Here is a 19,903-nt window from a genome sequence, read left to right on the forward strand (position 1 = left end):
TTTATGTTTGCTAACCACAGTGTGAGTGGTGTGCGATCTTACAACAGAAATAGTGACACAATTAAAGCAGTACAATAGCTAGCATGTATGTTGCGTTACAGTGGCAAAAAGTACAACTGTATAGAACAATTATTGAAAAAGTATAAGGGTTATTCAAGAAGACTTTTTTGTATGTGTTTTAATTGACTCGACACAAATAGTCCTCCCTCTATTTGCAGATTTTCCTTTATTTAGTTTCACTGTCAACCAACTAATTCTGACCTTTCTGCCTTCAGGTAATGTCTGCTTGTTTTAAAAATCATCGAAATGAAATATCGCGGATACGAGCTTTACATAGAACTGTACACAACATACAGCCGTGTCGCGAATATAATTGTTTTGTTTATTGCATCTTTGTCACACATTTACATATATGTATGTATGCATATATTGTTAGTATTATTTGTTTCTGAAAAAAAACTGTTATATATACATTTTGAATGCTCCAAATAGTTTTATTGCAGTTTAAAAGAATACGTTTGATTGGTAACTAGTTTTATTTCTCTGTAAAGGGAGACACAGTTTTTTTACAAGTACTAGCGCCGTTAACCCAAAGTGTGCAAGTGTTCGTGACATTAATGCATCCTTTTACTAAAAAAATAATAATCGATATATCAACAAAATGAAAAATATCGTTATACTTACGTGGCTACAAACAAAACGAATCATGTTCCGAATACTTAACTTGTAGCAAAAGCCTAGCAAAAGCGTAACTTGAAATATCACCTAGCATGAACATCCAAAAAAGAAATTGACATTTTATTATCAAATACATTTTAAACAACTAATGCAGCAACTTGTGTCTTCTTACGTAGTAAACTGAAGTATTGTATAAATGACTTCCATCAGGAGGCTGATGGTAATATTCGTCTCATTACTCAGAGCTTAAGGTCACATTAAGAGATCAAAACTAAAATGTGGCTGCAAAACGGTGACCCAATTGGAATATGGGGCATCATTGCCCTAGGCATGCATGTTTTATTTTCACTTAGATTTAGAATCTTTGTCTTGTACAAGCATAACTATTTTGTAGTAAAATGTTTTTACCTTAAAAGAGTATGTAAAACTTACTAGAGCTCGAAAATGCTTTACGCTGTAACAAAGTCAATCAACACTACGTTTCAATTAACATAAATTGACATTCCAATAGCTTTTACCAAACACAATGTACTGAATGCAGGTAATGTTTTATATTTTTTCCATGTGTAAAATAAACAATTTCAAATTTTCGAATATATAAGAACTGACGTGTCAAAAACGAGGGTGGGTAGCTTCAAATCGTTTTGTTGAACCTATTGTAGCCAAGTCAAGTCAATTGTATTGGCAAAAACGTAAGTACATTGCCAAACAAAATACATACGACGTAGCAGTCAGAACAGATATCATTACGTCAGTCGGTTCATCTTGCCTATCTAGTTGTGCATATCAACATGGCCGCATAACCATAGACGCTACCAAAAAATTAACGCAGTGCAGCATTTAAGTTTAATATTGCAAACACAAATGTAATCATTTAATTCGACATTAAGTGCTCAAATTGTTATGTTTTTATAGAAACAAAACTTATTCAATTTATTTTGCCATAGCAAATGAATTTATTAAGATTATTAAACCGCCAATAGCTTGCCTGACACTACCGTGCAAATTGTTGAAGTCATATCAATTGAATGCGAGATTACGTCAAGGGACTCAAATCCTATACTGAATAAATACCGAAATACAAGTTACTGCCCTTCAGTTGGTATATGTCGTTCTAACAAGAGGCTTTCGCAGTTGTCTTCTAAATCAGAAATATATGAAGGATATGTTTTGCTGTGGATGAGTGGTGGTATTTTAAATCACTAGTGGTTATATAAAATAGTGTTTAACGATGAGCACGAACGTAAGCTAAATATGTTGTAAACGTTTATGAATTCACGTCAAGTACGCAGTAGTTATTTGTCTTCAATACGTTTTGTAGTAAAAGGGATACTATTCGAATGCTGTTAAAACACTATAATACAAAATGTACCTCCATTGAGGCAGGTATTGATGGTTACAAACAAGATGCTTGACTAGATGTTTTCTAATTCAATATCTACAGCTTTTTGCGAAAATGTGCATCCTTTACATGTATACGTCATCTCCAGTCAATCAATTAAAAATTCTAACTCAATACAAGACAATACATATTCATTTATACGTGTACAATGTACATTGTCAAAGCATACTTATATTAGCAATAAAATAAGGTCATGCATCATCAACTTCATTATTTAAGAGAATTGAATGAAATGTAAAATACAATCCACGGTCGATTTTTGCTTTTCGCTTTTGGGTACCGATCTTGTTTTTATGAATGTGTTCATGTTTATCGGAGCATTTCATCGACCCCTTCCCCTTTGAAAATAAGTATTATTATTCCCTCCTGGATGGTTTTTATTTTGGAATACTATTTTAAAAGCTAAAGGATAAATGGCCCCAATACAGTGGAAACGCATTTATATACATTTCCACTTTTGCTGTTATTTTGATAATGTATTGTCATGTTGATTTCGTCTAAACAAAACTCTAGATCTTATTTAATATCGTAATTGTTAAATGTTCGTTCTGTTATTTATTTACCGTAGAAAGATCCGTTGAGTAAAGATTTCTGACTTGTTCATACAGTTTTTATGTATTTACAACGATGAATTGGTATTCTTGATTTGAGCATAGTGTGTTTTTTAACAGAACAAGTAAATAAATTGAAATTCTTTATATTGAATTATTGAATATGTGTTTGTGCCCCGTTATTCAAGGTGCCGAATCTTGTAATAATCTGGCAAGTAAAGTACGTTCTGAATTGCTGGAACTTGAGCTGACAATACACACTGACCCTTCATGGGGATTTTCGGGACTACCGGTGTCTATTTTCTAATTAAACGACCTAAGCTTTCGCTTCCGATTTGCTACATGCTGCACTTCATTGATTGTTCGCATTACCTTTTATTTGGTCGCGCTAGCGGGCAACTAATGTAGATGGAGTTTTACAAGTCAGTCTGCTGTTAACTACGCAAGGACCGATAACCACCACATCTGTCTGTTTATACTCCACTGGTACACTGCAGACAGCAGAGTGTGTGTATGTAATCAATAGTGTTAAACAGCTTGTGCGATGACATTAGCCAGTCTAGTGTTTTACAGCTTGTGCGACGACATTGGCGAGTTTATCATTGAAATCTGTACATATTGGCTGCTTTTAGGGAAAATGGGATTAATGCAATAGTTAATAAAAATACGTATACTCTTCCTCGTCGTTTTGTTATATATTTTTGAATAATAGCGCTTAAGTTAAACATATTGTCCGTTGTACTATAGCCAGATCTAAATCCCCCTTGTGACTCGTCGATTGCTTCACCGATCAGCCTATCGTGTCAATCGAGAACCAAGTATTTTCATAAAAACTTTACCCAAGCTTTTTGCCACCGAGACAGCTCTAAAGTTATTTGGATCCGATTTAGATCATTTCTTGTGTATCGGAGCAATCAGGCTCTCGCACCAATCCACTGGAAAATGTCCGGTTGATAAAACATAGTTAAACAGTGTCTTTATATAAGGCAGTGTAACGTGTATTGTATGTTTGTACATTTCAATACATGTACCGTCCGGTCCTACAGCACATCCACTGCGTAATGATTTCAGGCTGGTCATAATTTCATTATCAGTTATTTCGCAGTATAATATATTATTGTCTCTAGTGTCTCTTACAGAAACGAAACTATTTTCGTAGACATGATTATCATTAATGTCAGAGAACAATTTCTCAAAATATTTCCCGCCAATTATCAGCATCAATAACGTTAGTATTACTTAGAGGATAATACACGGCTGGACCGGGCCGGGCAGTGATAATCGGCCCGCAGGGAGCATAACGGCCCGAGGCTCAGCCGTGTATTAACGTCTATAATATATATCTTACTTTTATACTAAATTATAGATGGGCCAAGGTTTTGAGTCATAAAATCATACTTTTTTTTGGTCCTTCACTAAAACTTATGAAGAACCAGCTTTCCGTACTTACAGTCAGGTCGATGTATATTTTAAAACGGCGATCGATTTTAATTTTGGATATAGGGCGTATTACATATAATTTTAACCTCAATGCTTCGCTTACCTTGATTTTGAATTTGGTTCTAAATATAAATGAGTGTGTATGTTATTTCTAAACCGAATCCTTTCTCCACATCCGGTTAATATTCTCCAATAGCGAATCACATGACAGAAGGTGCACTTTATGACTAGGGATCGTCTCAAAACAAACTTGAACTGTCAAAATAGTTTATTTAACGTTCATAACAATATAACCAGACTAGCTTTTGATCAAAGTGTTGTAAAAACCATTACAATAAAAGAAAAGCAAAAAGTAAAAAATAACAAAACAAAATTAAATGGACCTCTACCTGAGATCACACAATGAAGGGCACCTGCATATAATATACATATGTACTACAATATACAGCATACTGTTTTTCCAAGCAACAACATATAAAACAAGAAGTAGGAATAGATAAAACGAAATAAAATGGTTCCCTACCTGAGATCACACACTTGCACTTTCATAAAATATACTATAATATACAATCTAATGTTGCTCCATGTTATCTTAGATTAGCCTCTGCCCACTGGAGACAACACAAGCTTTCTGAGAGGAAAGTTTCATTTCTCAGAGCACAAATTAGAGATTCTAAACAAACAATTACATGAAACCAGAAAATAATGAGCGATTTCAACCTGTGTATGTTGCACATGATAATTTAAGATTACAGTTAATGCAAATAACAAGGACCAGTTTTCTCAAGGAGTATCCAATAAATTGAACAGACCTGCTCTGCTCTGACAGGGATGGCACATTTTAATGCAAAAGACAGTGATAAAAATACATATAAATACATATGTCTATGTAGTGTTAATGCTTGTATAGGACAGCATTTTCTGATACCGAAATGACAGTAAAAATAAATAAATAAAATAATAAAACAATATATCGTATGAATCAAATCTGGATAGCATACCATACAGTATTGTCACACAAAACTATGAAAATGTATAAAGAAGCAACAGCACACAATGCATGTCAAGGTTCTATTTTAGTAAATATTCATGTAAACTTTATCCAGGAAATATGCTTATGAAGGTGTTTTAATCTCACTTTACTTAGAAAATCTATTTTAAAGGATAAGTAAAATATATATAATAACATTTAAGGGATCTTTTCACGCTTTGGTAAATTGACAAAATTGAAAAAAGTTGTTTCAGATTCGTAAGTTTTCGTTTTAGTTATGATATTTGTGAGGAAACAGTAATACTGAACATTAACCATGCTCTTATATAGCCATTATATGCATCTTTTGACGATTTTAAAACCTAAAAATTATAAAGCGTTGCAACGCGAAACGATTGAATAATTTAGAGAGTTCTGTTTTTGTCGTTAAATTTTGTGAAACTACGAAGATTGCTTATATAAGGTATAAAATACATCCAGAATGTGTACTCGGCGGAATAGCTCAGTAGGCTAAAGCGTTTTTACTTCAGGACTCTGGCAGGACTCCAGGGGTCACTGGTTCGAAACCTGCTCCGGGCAATGTTCTTTTCCTTTTTTTAATGTTTTTCTTGATTTTTTACTGGAGCTTTTATGATCCAATGTTTACATTTATCAATATAAAGCATTTAATGAATAAGTTTAAAAAATGCCAAAATCTGTGAAAAGGCCCCTTTAAAGTGATGTTTTGTGCAAACTTATTCCACAAAATGTAAGTGGAACATGGGCTTACTTGCCTAAAACACGACATATATAGACTGGTGCCCCTAGACTGGATTTAAAATATTTTATTAAAATATTCTCACCCATACTTAGTTGTTCTTTTCTCAGAGGGGATGAACCCAGTCTCACAAATCATATCAATTCAATATATGAACAACTGACCATGAAAAATAACTACATCAATTTCTAGACAAATAGGAATTCAAGCTTTTGGTAAAAACTAAAAACAAACAAACTAGGAACCAATTAAAATAAAATAAGGAAAAGTTTGGTAAATTAGCAACTGCTAGAGAGTTTGGCAAGTGTACAACACTCATAAATTCACATGAGTAACGTTAGAGCTAAACACATCACAGATGCATGGGTGAAAGGTCTGGGCTGCTGCATTTCCCCCATTGCCTATCGGGGCACGTCTGCGTCCTTCACAATACTGAAAAAAATAATGATATAAGCCTTACTATTTTAATTATATCTCATGCGACTTGCACATATCAAATTCTCATTTACCCATATTACAGTCACATGCGACATTATTTTATCACATTTTTTTGGAGCTGAAAATAGCACTACTAGTTTTTCGCATCAAGAGAATATAAAAATATACTGCATTTACTTCATTTACTTTCTGGCATTTGCATATATTTTTTAATTAAAACAAAAATAAAATCACACAAATTTAAATTTTATAATCAGATTTAATTAAATTGGAATACATTGTTTTCCTTGGTCTATGAGTTCATACCAGCAACCTGCCTTTTAAACGTCCGTGCATTCAGAAATGTATGAGTAAGAGTGCATAGTAAATGAATAAACACGCAAATGTTTTTCTAATATTAAGTTGTTGTGTTTTCTTTGTTCAGTATAATAACATAAATATCAAACCCATACAGGTTGATAAAGCTGGGTTAGGTTAACATAACCATTCTCGGGTAAACATTATGTTGTTATCACCCTGTATGCGGTGTGATACATGTATTTATATGTGTTTAAAAATAAAAGTGCAATGGAACTTCAAGCATTATAACGAAATAAAATATAAACTTGAATTATATTTTCAAACAGTATAAAGTAATAAATAGTAAGATGCTCATAGATAAATGGTTACATAAATTTTTGAATCCCCTGTTGCTTCTAGTAAGTTCTACTCACGTGTTTTCATAGTAGCAACAGCATGTCTCCTATTCAATAATGCAATATAACAAATGCTGGTTGGGACCAAATGTAATTAAATTATTTTCAAGCAGTAAGCATTAAAAATAATAGAATTTCATCCCAGGCCATGTGTAAAGGCCAATACTAAAGTTTACAATATCACTTAACGATGTTTGACAGGTAGAAATTCGTTTGAGATTACCCCTGGTTTACTTCATGTCTGTTTCGGAACTGACATCTATGGCAGTGAGTCATTTTCGATACTCTAAATTCACAGTTTGACTGAAAATGTATAAATCTTATTGTTTTTTTATTTCCTGATAAGTTACCTTCAAATCAATACCAAGATCACCTACCATGGGCAATCCGTTATAGAAACAAACGTGTTCTTATTTCCGATGACCGATCGCGCAGACAGGATTTTGCCGCCATTCGAAAATATGTGTGCGAGCGTTTCGACAATTCAGATTGTTTACATTTGTCTACTTTCTTCTGGTTTGTTGCGTAAAAAATCATCAAATATTAAGGTGCATGGCTGTACAATTTGTTCAATCATAAGTGGTAAGACTTATTTTTCAATGTAAAAGGGAATGTAATTTGTTTCGAAACTGGCGACTTTTCGGAACTGACTGTATTTTCTTTGAATTGATTACGCAATTTATGACGTATCTCATGTGACGTAATTTAAATGACGAAACTACTAGTAGCTAGACGTTTGGATTTTTGGATTTAAGGACAACAACAAATCGGACTTGGAGTGTTTTTATTTAACAGTTAAATATTTTTTAAGCATTGAACGATTAGTGTGTGTGTTTACGATGGATTATTATAATATTATGAATGTGAATAACAGTGTTGGGATATAAAACTGGAATGAAACTGGTGAGACTGCATTTTCGATTTCGTTAAAATGTCGAATAACGAATAAACTTTATTATAAAGCGATGTTTTGTTGAATAATTGATGGATTAAATTTAAGAAAAGTGTAAGTGAAGTGTTCTTTAACTGTTTGAATGAATTCGATGTTGAATTGAAAGGGTAATTTCTTTGATGAATAAGTCGTTCCCTTGTCAGTCGATCAAAGAATGTCTAGACTATCCACAAAGGATTGCCTGCTTAGCCTACAGCCAGTGCTTTAAAATGGAAGAGATGGATTGCGATGAAGAAATGTGTTCAGAATTTAACTCGTCATGGAAGCAAATTAAACTTGACGAAAATAAACATGGTTATGACACAACTTCGGTGAGTAGAACAATAACCTAGATGTTTTACTTTTTTATGGCTAAGACTGGATGTGGACGCCATTTTTTTCCAGTTGAACGTCACGCGCACACATTCTGAGGGCCGATTATAAATAATTGGCCCTCGCGTGCACAGGTGAAGGGCGCGTGGCCAAGTCACTTAATAACACTATCAATTTGTCATAAAACAACATTTTTTATCATATTGAAAAAAAAAATCTGATATGTTATATATGAACAAGTTAGGTATCTCTTGACACAGGAAAATCACCTTCATCAACATTTTATGCGATTTATTGCCTAAATGGCGGTCGATTTTCGTAAACACCATTTTGTTGGGAAAGGTTGCCTCGTGACGAAAAATGACCACAAACGGCTACTTGCCGACATAAACTACAAGAAACTACGTCTAGAACTCGAAGAAATGCTAGGTCGGCGTCGATCTGACCGAAAGTTCAGTGCCGATTTTACAAGAGTAAAACTATCGAAATACCACAGCTACCGAACATAATACGCATTAATACAATAAACAAATAATAGTTTATCAACTTACAACACAGATTTGTCCTTTTGATCACACCAAACACTAATATAATCGTTATGTTTGAATGTTTACTTTCAATTGTGTACGATGATTAGGGTAACGGGAGGCGCTTGCAGAACGACCTTCACCTTACGATATTTATACACCGATTGGTTCCGCGCATCCGAGTTACCGAATACCTGAAACAGAGAACCGTATTTATTTACGTTTATCGCAGTTACGTAAAGAATCACAAATGTCGCTTAACGAAGAACAAAATCTAGCAGTTCAAAGGGCGCTGGAAGGCCACAACATTTTAATTCATGGCCCTGCAGGAACGGGAAAGTCGTATGTTATCAAGCAAATCATTGACACTATCAAAAAGACACCTAAAAAACTGTCTGTCACAGCAACAACAGGCACCGCGTGCGTTGCTTATCCGGATGACATGACCATCCACAAGTGGTCCGGATATGGCGACGGACGAAATAATAAAAAGGAAATTGCAGAATTAGTACAACACAATAGACATTACATGGAATGTAAACAAAGAATTATTGAAACTGATATCTTAATCATTGATGAATGCTCCATGATGAGTAGAAAATTATTTGAATGTCTGGACTATTTGTAGGATAAAAAAACTCAAACTTGCCATTTGGTGGCACTCAACTCATTTTAGCCGGTGATGTTCGCCAACTACCCCCAGTTTCTAACCCTATTTTCAGTGACAATGGTGAATTTTGTTTTTTAAGTCCATTATTTGAAGTAATAACACACAGGTTGGAGCTTAGGCAAGTTGTCAGACAAAGTGAACGCAAGCTGATAGACGCTATTGTACAATGTTCTATGGGTAATCCAACCAGTGATTGTGTTGAATTTATTAAAAGCCTTGCCCGACAGTTACAGAGCCCAGATGCTGCAACTAAACTTTTTTCAACAAATGAACAAGTTGACGAATACAACCGTACTAGAATTATGGAATTTCCAGGACAGCTGTATGAATTCCTGTCCGCAGACACTTGTGAACGGAATTTTCTATCACAAATGATTATACCAAAACATCTTTGGTTAAAATTTGGAGCCCCTGTTATTCTGATGAGGAACCTCAGCGATAAGCTGGTGAATGGACTGAAAGGCGAGGTGTCTGCAATTACGGAAGAGGGTCCAATTGTTAAATTTGGAGAGAAATCGGTTCCTGTTCCAAGAATGAAATGTTCTGGTATGTTTAATTAAATCAACACACTTAATTTATGTTACATTATTACATAGTAAAATATAATTATCTGAGTACTGCCAATCAATTTACGGAAACAAAACATTTTTTATACAACTTTTTGCCCGTGTTAATTTCCTTTGTTTACCTTGACCCAACAAATGATGAATATTGATATAACATACTTTCAACGACGCGTAAGATCAGTTCTGCATTTCTTTAAATTAACATGCCTTTAATGAAACAGTTTTCAGTCCTTCAAAGAACCATGATGTTGCTGTTCGAGAGCAGTATCCATTGAAGCTTGCTTTTGCCATTAGTATCCACAAGTCGCAAGGCATGACCCTTGAAAGGTAAAACTCTAGTCATTTTTTATATAACATATTGCTCATACTTTATTATAATGTTTTCCTGTATCACCTTCATTTAAATTAACATGATTTTTTTTCTTGTCAGCTTACCATGGTAATTAATTTTCATTAAGTGTCATGTAAAGATTTGTTTATGTGTAGATCTTAAAAATGCCTTATAAAATCGGCAATTAAAAGAAAACATGTTAAAATACATTTGTCATACATGTATAGCTAAAAAATTCTAATGGTATCAATATTTATAAACTGTATTTCCTTAAAACATAATTGTAGATAATAATTGTGATTATTTTAAAATTGGTTTCTCTTCAGTGTGGAAATCAATTGTAAAGGCATATTTAAGCCGGGCCAACTTGGAGTAGCACTGGGAAGGGCGCGTACCACAGATGGAGTGAGAGTGGTGAACTTCGCGCCCAGTGTTTGTTTGAAGCAACCCTCTGTAGTTCAAGACTTCATTCAACGTGACAATACTACAAGGCCATTTCTGACAGATCACAGCTGTTGCAGAATAACTTCTATGTATATATTACGTCACTTACTATTCAATTTTGCAGCTGAAATGTTAAATTAGAATCCTGCAATTATGTAAAACAACACTGGGGGGGGGGGGGACGCCGCCACACAAATTCTCCGCCAGTCAGGTCTTTGTGGGCTGCTAGAAGTAGCTCATCATTGGGAATGGATGTCCACTTTTTCACATTTTCCATTCAGCTTTTCTTCTGATGACCTAGAAGGCGACATCCTTCTAGGGTTACACATGTACACATGTTCCTGTGAAACCAATAGCACAGTCTTGCACAGTGAGTCGTGTCTGGTGACGTGTCCAAACCAAGCCAGCTTTTGTTGTTTCGTGGTCTGCTATGAGTTGCTAAACAATGGGAAGGGATGTCCATTCTTTAACATTTTCCATCCAGCTTTTCTTCTGATGACCTCGACGGTGACCTCCTTCTAGGGTTACAAATGAACACATGTTTCTGTCAAACCAATAGCACAGTATTGCACAGTGAGTTGTGCCTTGCCACGTGTCCAAACCAAGCAAGCTTTCGTTGTTTGACGGTCCCTAGGTGGTGTTGTTTGTGCTATTCACCATGATCTTCGACTTCTCTGTGCTGACCTCCATCCCATATGATCCTGCACTTTAGTAGAGCTTACCCTCAGCTAATATCGTATGACTTTGATTTTTTCACCTAATCCAATCCCAGATGTTGACTTCCTTTTATTTGTCGGTTCGCTAGTCAGTGTGCAGTTGAAGGGCAGGGCTGCTGAACGATTCTTGCCGGCATTGGCTTTTTGGGATACAGTAGTTTGTTCAAGGAGAGTGCTGTTCAAAGATCTCATGTACTGTAGCGCATTGGGATTGGTATTAGCACCATTGTAGGTAGACCTCTGTTGGTTGAACAGGTTTTCAACTGCGTCAGAGTTTACAAGGCCAGGAGTGATACGCACTTTGAACTCTGCTGATATAAGCATCTGGCACAGCTCAACAAATCCAATAGCACAGGATTGAATGTCCTCGTGACATTGTATGGATATGATTTTCTTTGCCCTTATGTTTTTAGGAACTATTTCACAGTTCATGGCATATGTTTCCCGTCCTTGAACCACTTGGAAACAATCATTAAGTCAGTTAGCCTAGATTCATCAGTGGTTATAATTGGCTTCATGTCTCTGAATATTCTTATCATAAGCGATGTTTGTTGAAGAAGCTCGATAACACCGGTGAGGACTTTTCCCTTCTCTCCTAAGTACTGCTGATACTGTTACATTAAATTTAACATTTAAGCGTTCAGAAAATCCTCAGCCAGGTGATTTCTCATTTTTGATTGGTTTGACAGGAACATAAAACCCCCTTTTCACAGAGCCAGGCTCATATATATGTGTCATGTTCTGAGAAAATTAGGCATAATGCATGTGCGTAAAGTGTCATCCCAGATTAGCCTGTGCAGTCCGCACAGGCTAATCATCAGAGACGAAACCTTCCGCTTTTATGACATTTTTCGTTTTAATGAAGTCTCTTCTTAGCAAAAATCTAATTTCGGCGGAAAGTTTCGTCACTGAATAGCCTGTGCGGACTGCACAGGCTAATCTTGGACGACACTTTACGCACATGTCCAGTTGATACATGTATTTAGAACTCTGTGTTTATTGTTTTGACTCAACAAGTAAAAATCACTGAAATCAGTGCGGTTATTTTCAATTTTCTTAAAATCAAATTTTTCTTTTTTTAATCTGTTACCTGTTGTCAAAATAAGAAAAATATGGGACTTAAGGGCCTATAACATTAATAAAAAAATGTACATAGTGGTTAAAATAAATATTTTGTCTACATCTTACATTGAGAAATTAAAGCTTATAACATGTCATCTGTTTCAGAACAAGGGAAGATAATGCTGCGCTTTCAAACGTTACAGTTGAGAACCTGCTTACATCAGAGGCTGATATTGACATTGGTGAAAATGAAAGTACCTCTGAAGAATTCGATGAAGAATTTGACAACATCATCAAAAGTATCGATGAACTTCAAACTGAAAACATTCAGTTGCCTGAAGATTTAGATTTAGATGCAATTTTACAGAATTTAAAATGTGAAAATGTTGTAACACCAATGCAGTTGAAAGCAAACAATATTGTAAGTAATATTGATAGGGAGAAATTTGAACACTTTGTGAAAATTATATATTAAAAAATTATGTCGTTCATGGAAAGTTTAAAAATTGATGCAAGTAATGTGGCACCTGTTTCTGCACATAAGCTAACAGAATTTTACTCAAAGATGCATGTTTATCAGACAAGTGCTTAGTACAGAATGAGTTGTTTGTCATTCTTTTATAATGAAGTATTTACAGAGGAACATTTACATGCGTCTTTTAATATTACAAATTCGGTTCGAATATATATATACTTAAAAAACAAGCTGCAATGATCCCAATTACAAGTAAAAAAAGCACAGAAAGAAAAATCACCAGTGCAGCACAGGCAAGAGTACGTGATTTTGGTGGTTACTGTATCGCAAAGCTACACTACAAATATATACAAAAGAAAAGAAGTACCATGTACCAAACAGACAAAGCAGATATGTTTCAGGAAGCTGTTATAAGTGCAAATATTCTGGACAGTTTAAGAGTACAAGAGCAAGACACAAGCATGCCAGAAACCATGTTAGATATTAGTAGGAGGCAAAATCAAAACAGATCGCGTACCAACATCCCTGATTCACTGTATAATTTCTATTGTTCTATCACTAAACAATCCTTAAAATTATTGGTTGACGAAAACCTAAAAAAACATGGTGAAAATATGTTCGAATATACAAAGAACATTTTAGTTGAAAATCAAGATTTATATCACCAGTTTATACTGCTGTGAAAGACAGTTGTCAGAAGACTGTTGGCATTTTTAATAGAATTATTGACAATCAAGATTTTGAAAAACATATTCACATTATTTATACAAAATTAATTAAAAACTGTTTGATGGTTATGATAAATCAATTTAGAAAAGACATTCTGGACAATTTTCAAATAAAAAAGAAAATGTCACACAGAAAACAAATTTTGGTGTCTACCAAAGGTGAAAAAAGCCACGTAAAAAGATTTCCAAAAAAAGTCCAACAGTAATTGACATAGATCAACCAAGTACTTCTTCACAAGTTGAAACTAGAAAGAGAAAAAATGTGTCGGATTCTGACAGTGACAACTCTCCAGTGGAGGAAAATGATGATGTTCTGTGCCTTGTCTGTATCAAGAAAACAAATCCCACATACAAAGGAGTCATAGCTAATCAATGGATTCAATGTGACAAGTGTTAAGGCTGGATCCATCGTTTGTGTGCTGGTCTTTCACACCATTTGAAATGTAAAAGGTCCAACGTGAAGGGTCATTGTTCTTCTGCAAACAGTGTGAATAAAAAGTTTTTCTATTTATAAATATTATTCAATGTGTCAACATTGCACATTATTTAAATAATTAATGAACGGATAACATACATAACTTACCAAGTAATGATTGTCATTTTTGTGAACAAATACTTGAACAAATACTTGTGTGAGAAAACAGTGTTGACGTTTTAAATATTGCGCCGAATTATTGTTAGGAAGAATTTAGAAGCGCTCCGAAACTTACACACCCCGCGACCTTCACCTTGTAAGCGTCTGATGACATGGAGCTTGACTCGAAATTGCCGATAAACAATTCCCGATTTACAACGATTTCGAGGTAAGAACGCAAACAAAAGGACAAATCTGTGTTGTAAGTTGATAAACTCTTATTTGTTTATTGTATTAATGCGTATTATGTTCGGTAGCTGTGGTATTTCGATAGTTTTACTCTTGTAAAATCGGCACTGAACTATCGGTCAGATCGACGCCGACCTAGCAATTCTTCGAGTTCGAGAAATAGTTTCTTGTAGTTTATGTCGGCAAGTAGCCGTTTGTGGTCATTTTTCGTCACGAGGCAACCTTTCCCAACAAAATGGTACATAGTTTACGAAAATCGACCGCCATTTATGCAATAAATCGCATAAAATGTTGATGAAGGTGATTTTCCTGTGTCAAGAGATACCTACCTTGTTCATATATAACATATCAGAAAAAAAAAATTTTTTTTTTGGTCAATATGATAAAAAATGTTGTTTTATGACAAATTGATAGTGTTAAAGTGACTTGGCCACGCACCCTTCACCTGTGCTCGCGTGAGGGCCGATAATTTATAATGCTCCCGCAATAGTGATAATGGCATGAAAAACTGTACAAATGTGTTACTATATATAGTAAGGTATGTATTATAGTTCTCTCTGCCACTAGCATGTTTAATACTTTTCCAAAAACACCTTGGGTTTTTACTATTTTCAATTAGCAAATTTCTCCGTTGCCTCTTAAGAGAGAAACATTTTGCACGACAGAGGTTTTTGAACACATTTTTACTTGTAAGATATATGTCCAAATCATGCTTAGAGTTTGTGCGGCGGTATCGGCGTAAATTATGATATTTGTCATATTTCGCTTTAGTACAGACCTCGGCCCACCACTCGGGTTGTTTATTTGTAGTGTTTCGTTTGTTTGTTTTAGGTCTTGGATAAGCGCGCTTCATACATTGATCAGCGTTTTTAAATAATGCCACAAAACCGTTCAAACTATTGCCAATATCCATACCAGTGGTGCTCATAAACACGTCAAATATTTCTTCGAACGTCTGTACAAATGCAGCTTTTGTAGACTCCTGCCAGTTGAACGTGTCAAACAGCTTTAGGTAGATTTAGGTAGAAAGGTTGCCTCGTGACGAAAAATGACCACAAACGGCTACTTGCCGACATAAACTACAAGAAACTACGTCTAGAACTCGAAGAAATGCTAGGTCGGCGTCGATCTGACCGAAAGTTCAGTGCCGATTTTACAAGAGTAAAACTATCGAAATACCACAGCTACCGAACATAATACGCATTAATACAATAAACAAATAATAGTTTATCAACTTACAACACAGATTTGTCCTTTTGATCACACCAAACACTAATATAATCGTTATGTTTGAATGTTTACTTTCAATTGTGTACGATGATTAGGGTAACGGGAGGCGCTTGCAGAACGACCTTCACCTTACGATATTTATACACCGATTGGTTCCGCGCATCCGAGTTACCGAATACCTGAAACAGAGAACCGTATTTATTTACGTTTATCGCAGTTACGTAAAGAATCACAAATGTCGCTTAACGAAGAACAAAATCTAGCAGTTCAAAGGGCGCTGGAAGGCCACAACATTTTAATTCATGGCCCTGCAGGAACGGGAAAGTCGTATGTTATCAAGCAAATCATTGACACTATCAAAAAGACACCTAAAATACTGTCTGTCACAGCAACAACAGGCACCGCGTGCGTTGCTTATCCGGATGACATGACCATCCACAAGTGGTCCGGATATGGCGACGGACGAAATAATAAAAAGGAAATTGCAGAATTAGTACAACACAATAGACATTACATGGAATGTAAACAAAGAATTATTGAAACTGATATCTTAATCATTGATGAATGCTCCATGATGAGTAGAAAATTATTTGAATGTCTGGACTATTTGTAGGATAAAAAAACTCAAACTTGCCATTTGGTGGCACTCAACTCATTTTAGCCGGTGATGTTCGCCAACTACCCCCAGTTTCTAACCCTATTTTCAGTGACAATGGTGAATTTTGTTTTTTAAGTCCATTATTTGAAGTAATAACACACAGGTTGGAGCTTAGGCAAGTTGTCAGACAAAGTGAACGCAAGCTGATAGACGCTATTGTACAATGTTCTATGGGTAATCCAACCAGTGATTGTGTTGAATTTATTAAAAGCCTTGCCCGACAGTTACAGAGCCCAGATGCTGCAACTAAACTTTTTTCAACAAATGAACAAGTTGACGAATACAACCGTACTAGAATTATGGAATTTCCAGGACAGCTGTATGAATTCCTGTCCGCAGACACTTGTGAACGGAATTTTCTATCACAAATGATTATACCAAAACATCTTTGGTTAAAATTTGGAGCCCCTGTTATTCTGATGAGGAACCTCAGCGATAAGCTGGTGAATGGACTGAAAGGCGAGGTGTCTGCAATTACGGAAGAGGGTCCAATTGTTAAATTTGGAGAGAAATCGGTTCCTGTTCCAAGAATGAAATGTTCTGGTATGTTTAATTAAATCAACACACTTAATTTATGTTACATTATTACATAGTAAAATATAATTATCTGAGTACTGCCAATCAATTTACGGAAACAAAACATTTTTTATACAACTTTTTGCCCGTGTTAATTTCCTTTGTTTACCTTGACCCAACAAATGATGAATATTGATATAACATACTTTCAACGACGCGTAAGATCAGTTCTGCATTTCTTTAAATTAACATGCCTTTAATGAAACAGTTTTCAGTCCTTCAAAGAACCATGATGTTGCTGTTCGAGAGCAGTATCCATTGAAGCTTGCTTTTGCCATTAGTATCCACAAGTCGCAAGGCATGACCCTTGAAAGGTAAAACTCTAGTCATTTTTTATATAACATATTGCTCATACTTTATTATAATGTTTTCCTGTATCACCTTCATTTAAATTAACATGATTTTTTTTCTTGTCAGCTTACCATGGTAATTAATTTTCATTAAGTGTCATGTAAAGATTTGTTTATGTGTAGATCTTAAAAATGCCTTATAAAATCGGCAATTAAAAGAAAACATGTTAAAATACATTTGTCATACATGTATAGCTAAAAAATTCTAATGGTATCAATATTTATAAACTGTATTTCCTTAAAACATAATTGTAGATAATAATTGTGATTATTTTAAAATTGGTTTCTCTTCAGTGTGGAAATCAATTGTAAAGGCATATTTAAGCCGGGCCAACTTGGAGTAGCACTGGGAAGGGCGCGTACCACAGATGGAGTGAGAGTGGTGAACTTCGCGCCCAGTGTTTGTTTGAAGCAACCCTCTGTAGTTCAAGACTTCATTCAACGTGACAATACTACAAGGCCATTTCTGACAGATCACAGCTGTTGCAGAATAACTTCTATGTATATATTACGTCACTTACTATTCAATTTTGCAGCTGAAATGTTAAATTAGAATCCTGCAATTATGTAAAACAACACTGGGGGGGGGGGGGGACGCCGCCACACAAATTCTCCGCCAGTCAGGTCTTTGTGGGCTGCTAGAAGTAGCTCATCATTGGGAATGGATGTCCACTTTTTCACATTTTCCATTCAGCTTTTCTTCTGATGACCTAGAAGGCGACATCCTTCTAGGGTTACACATGTACACATGTTCCTGTGAAACCAATAGCACAGTCTTGCACAGTGAGTCGTGTCTGGTGACGTGTCCAAACCAAGCCAGCTTTTGTTGTTTCGTGGTCTGCTATGAGTTGCTAAACAATGGGAAGGGATGTCCATTCTTTAACATTTTCCATCCAGCTTTTCTTCTGATGACCTCGACGGTGACCTCCTTCTAGGGTTACAAATGAACACATGTTTCTGTCAAACCAATAGCACAGTATTGCACAGTGAGTTGTGCCTTGCCACGTGTCCAAACCAAGCAAGCTTTCGTTGTTTGACGGTCCCTAGGTGGTGTTGTTTGTGCTATTCACCATGATCTTCGACTTCTCTGTGCTGACCTCCATCCCATATGATCCTGCACTTTAGTAGAGCTTACCCTCAGCTAATATCGTATGACTTTGATTTTTTCACCTAATCCAATCCCAGATGTTGACTTCCTTTTATTTGTCGGTTCGCTAGTCAGTGTGCAGTTGAAGGGCAGGGCTGCTGAACGATTCTTGCCGGCATTGGCTTTTTGGGATACAGTAGTTTGTTCAAGGAGAGTGCTGTTCAAAGATCTCATGTACTGTAGCGCATTGGGATTGGTATTAGCACCATTGTAGGTAGACCTCTGTTGGTTGAACAGGTTTTCAACTGCGTCAGAGTTTACAAGGCCAGGAGTGATACGCACTTTGAACTCTGCTGATATAAGCATCTGGCACAGCTCAACAAATCCAATAGCACAGGATTGAATGTCCTCGTGACATTGTATGGATATGATTTTCTTTGCCCTTATGTTTTTAGGAACTATTTCACAGTTCATGGCATATGTTTCCCGTCCTTGAACCACTTGGAAACAATCATTAAGTCAGTTAGCCTAGATTCATCAGTGGTTATAATTGGCTTCATGTCTCTGAATATTCTTATCATAAGCGATGTTTGTTGAAGAAGCTCGATAACACCGGTGAGGACTTTTCCCTTCTCTCCTAAGTACTGCTGATACTGTTACATTAAATTTAACATTTAAGCGTTCAGAAAATCCTCAGCCAGGTGATTTCTCATTTTTGATTGGTTTGACAGGAACATAAAACCCCCTTTTCACAGAGCCAGGCTCATATATATGTGTCATGTTCTGAGAAAATTAGGCATAATGCATGTGCGTAAAGTGTCATCCCAGATTAGCCTGTGCAGTCCGCACAGGCTAATCATCAGAGACGAAACCTTCCGCTTTTATGACATTTTTCGTTTTAATGAAGTCTCTTCTTAGCAAAAATCTAATTTCGGCGGAAAGTTTCGTCACTGAATAGCCTGTGCGGACTGCACAGGCTAATCTTGGACGACACTTTACGCACATGTCCAGTTGATACATGTATTTAGAACTCTGTGTTTATTGTTTTGACTCAACAAGTAAAAATCACTGAAATCAGTGCGGTTATTTTCAATTTTCTTAAAATCAAATTTTTCTTTTTTTAATCTGTTACCTGTTGTCAAAATAAGAAAAATATGGGACTTAAGGGCCTATAACATTAATAAAAAAATGTACATAGTGGTTAAAATAAATATTTTGTCTACATCTTACATTGAGAAATTAAAGCTTATAACATGTCATCTGTTTCAGAACAAGGGAAGATAATGCTGCGCTTTCAAACGTTACAGTTGAGAACCTGCTTACATCAGAGGCTGATATTGACATTGGTGAAAATGAAAGTACCTCTGAAGAATTCGATGAAGAATTTGACAACATCATCAAAAGTATCGATGAACTTCAAACTGAAAACATTCAGTTGCCTGAA

General features: G+C 35.6%; 1 protein-coding gene across 1 annotated transcript in view; it reads right to left on the minus strand.

Annotated features, from left to right (window-relative positions):
• Positions 1–19,903, minus strand: part of LOC127860464 (bromodomain adjacent to zinc finger domain protein 2B-like) — a 232,918-nt gene that overhangs the window by 135,020 nt on the left and 77,995 nt on the right.

This window comes from Dreissena polymorpha, chromosome 15 (genome assembly GCF_020536995.1).
Source record: "Dreissena polymorpha isolate Duluth1 chromosome 15, UMN_Dpol_1.0, whole genome shotgun sequence".
In the NCBI taxonomy this organism is placed as follows: domain Eukaryota; kingdom Metazoa; phylum Mollusca; class Bivalvia; order Myida; family Dreissenidae; genus Dreissena; species Dreissena polymorpha.